We start from the raw sequence: 3,486 nt of genomic DNA, 5'->3' as shown, positions 1-3,486 counted from the left end.
GATTTGGTAAAAATCAATAATTTTTTTATGAAGAAGTAAAAAGAGTACAATATAGCTATTACAACATTAATTATCAAAACAATAATTACCATTAATATAACAACTCAATATCATAATCTAGCTGCTCCAATTAAATTGTAACTTGTACAATATACGGATCTGCAGAAAAATGGAGATAGCTATTAATGACATAAACCTGTTCTTGCACATCAAGACCTCATAAAGCCTTCTTGCATATCAGACCTCATTATGTGAATTGAACTAAAAGCAGGAGAAAAAAAATATTTTCTCATGAACCACATTGCAAAATGTGTTTTGTACGTTCATGAAAAAATAGAATTGTGCGCAATATGTAAAGCAAATTGGTTTGTTTTTCTGGTTTTTAAGATATGAGAGACCCCAAGAAAAGTAAAATAGCCTGTGATAGACCTTCGAGTGTCTGAACAAGTTGTTCGATGAGAATCAAAAACGGCCTTGAGGTGAGAATAAGAGGTAGCAGAAAATAAAATACCCTGGCTTTGAACACCTTTCAAATACCTTAGAATTCTATGAACACCAGCAAGGTGAATATCAATCGGTTTATCTAGAAACACTACTAAAAAACAGTCAGTTTGTGACGGCAAAATCAGTCACAAATCCGTCACAAACAGCTGTTTGTGACGGATTTGTGACGGATTTCAATCCGTCATCAAAAAAGGCGTCACAAACACTTTGTGACGGAATAAATAATCCGTCACAAATTTGTGACGGATTAGTGACGGAAACTGCCGTCACAAAAGTCAATGGTCACTTTTCATAAATCCGTCACAAATTTGTGACAGATTTTTCCATCACAAATCCGTCGCAATGAGTGACGGATTTGTGACAGATTTTAAATTTGTCCGTCACAAATCCGTCACTAATTTGTGAAAAATTTGTGAAAAATATAATTTGTGACGAATATGGCTGTCACAAATCCTTCACAAATTTGTAACGAATTTGTGATAAAATTTATTTTGTGACATGCATTTCCTTTACAAATCTGTTACAAATTCAAAAGAATCACATTCTCGTATTATTATAATAATGGATATAAAACGAAAATGATCGATATATAAGTGTAATGGTAGTTATCCATTAATTTCAAAATAGAGTGTTACATACTAGTGTTTATAAATATCATAAGCAAGCAATCTAAGTACGAACGTTGTAGAATACAAAGATGAAAACAACTACTATATAGGAGGCGTCAATGATGTGATACAACCGCCAAAACCTATTTATCACTCTTTATGCTTTTGTTGTTGCTGCTCGAGATAGTTCATTTGGCGTTACTGGTTACGTTTCATATCTATAAGAAAGTAAAGAGGTAAATAGACATTAGAACATAATATATTTAACTAGTCATCTTTAAAACTAAAAGGGCATGACTGTCAAGTAGTCATTTGCAGAACTTAAATGTTTCATTCCTGTTGTGCGACATTTTAAAATGTATATGCAAGTTATGGGGGCTAGCTTTGTGGAGTAAGTAAAAATCTCTAATCATATTCATAAACCATTGTCCTTTTTTTAATTCAAAACCATTGTCCTTATAAAATGGACAGCGCCACTTTTAAAAGACGAAGATACTCTTAGACCCTTACAAATTCTCCCTGAAAAATTTGCAACTCAAATAATTTGCTAGAATAATGAGAATCCTAAAATGACCCTGATCGTAGCTCAACATACATACTTGTGAGCTTTGAAGGGGATACAATCCCCATTGTCATCCTAAGCTATCAAGTATAAAACATAATCAGATCAACAAAAGTAAGATATAATTATATCCTTGCATGAACTCTTTGGTTACCGCAATATACACTTATAGTTTAATGAGACCTTGATTAATTTAGTTTCTCAACATTTAAAATTTTCAAAACGCTGACTGTCACAGAAGTTATATCAATCATTGAAAACATAAGCTAATTAGCGTCGATGCAACAAAGTTTCAAAGAAGTCCAACAAGACTCGCATAACGAAACCAAGAGAAATAGAGAAACTTACCACAATGGCTTTCCCAGCATTTTTTTGTCTCTTTGCCAACTTTTTAGCAGGAGCAGTCACAGCACTAGATGATATCCCCGCATGAGAACAGCCATTAGCACCTCAAAATCAATGAAGAATCATAGCTTTACAGTTTAAGAAACATCACCAAACCACATAGAGATGGAAACTTACAAGTGCAAAACATATATAGCATGAAACTAGAAAAGAAGTGGAGAAATTAGAGAGGGTGAGTTTAGTCCTGAAGATTGCGTATGGGGACAAGAATTAAAAGAGGAGATTAGGGAAAAGTTAGGAAACAGAGAGTAATGTGATGTATGAAATGAATGCATTGTTTATTTGTTTTTTGTCTTTTGTCTTTTAAAAATGTTAAAATGAGTAGACACTTTTTTTACTAATTTTTTTGACTAAATCCCATTCCAATATCATCAAATGTTAAAATGACTTGGCATCTAAAATGACTAATTTTTTTTACTAAAATGAGTAGACATTAGCAATCAGCCTAAATCCCATGCCAATATCATCAAATACAAATCATGTCCCCTCTAAAAACACATAATGCGAATGCCATAAACAATCCATACTCGTTGCTACATAAAATCGACAAACATATAAGCAGATTGCTAAAACCAAAAGCAGAATAATTTGAGCACAGTACTAACATTTAAATTAACACCGTAGTCGACCATGGAAACGACAGCTCAACATCATAGACTACATACCTAAGTATTGACTTCTACTCCTATAATCGTAGATAACTATCTCAAAAATCAATTGACATAATACCTTCGGATTAGCAGGATTTTCAAATTGATGAAGCATATATATAAGCATTTGGTGTATTCTTCATGATCTCCTCAGCTTCTTAATAATCTCAGCATACTTCATAACTGATATTTACAAACATAAAGCTTAAATTATAAGTTAAAAATTTAATAACAGCAAAAGAATGCAGTTTCCCGATGTCCGAATGAAACAGAAAAGAAGCATTATTGGATAGCTAGGGAAACATCAATTTTGGCTTCACTAACAATAGATTAATAAATTAATGTAGTGCAACGTTGAAAGATTATAATGACATTCTAATGAAGCCATTACAGTTTACACAAACAGGATAATGAAAAGTAAAGTAGTTACTCCATTGTCATGTCCTCTCAAATGAGCTAACATACAGATCTAACGGAATAATTATATGGAGTAGCAAAGTGTAACAAAAACACCATTGCAAGATGTTTACTTAACCAAATACTGATATCATCTGGTCCATTACATTTTATACTCTCTTTGTGGCCTTTTCACATACATGTTATGTCCATTGTGTAACTATTATCTATGTTATGTCCATTTTCACATACTTGCTCAGGAAACAACATAGTACATTACAGAGAATTAAAACAAGACTATCAGGAGAGTCCCAAACCCTAAATACATTAAAAAATTAAATTATGAAACAAACTAGTAAAA

The 3,486-nt window shown here is 32.4% G+C and overlaps 1 non-coding gene across 1 annotated transcript; it reads right to left on the bottom strand.

Moving 5' to 3' along the window:
- Positions 1-2,969: 2,969 nt before the first annotated feature.
- On the bottom strand, positions 2,970-3,117 carry LOC126659002 (small nucleolar RNA snoR136). The gene has a single exon (XR_007634564.1). It is a non-coding gene; the product is annotated as a small nucleolar RNA snoR136 (small nucleolar RNA).
- Positions 3,118-3,486: the final 369 nt, after the last annotated feature.

This window comes from Mercurialis annua, linkage group LG7 (assembly GCF_937616625.2).
Source record: "Mercurialis annua linkage group LG7, ddMerAnnu1.2, whole genome shotgun sequence".
Lineage (NCBI taxonomy): Eukaryota > Viridiplantae > Streptophyta > Magnoliopsida > Malpighiales > Euphorbiaceae > Mercurialis > Mercurialis annua.
Note: the sequence above shows the minus strand (reverse complement) of the source record. Positions and strands in the feature narration are given on the sequence as shown.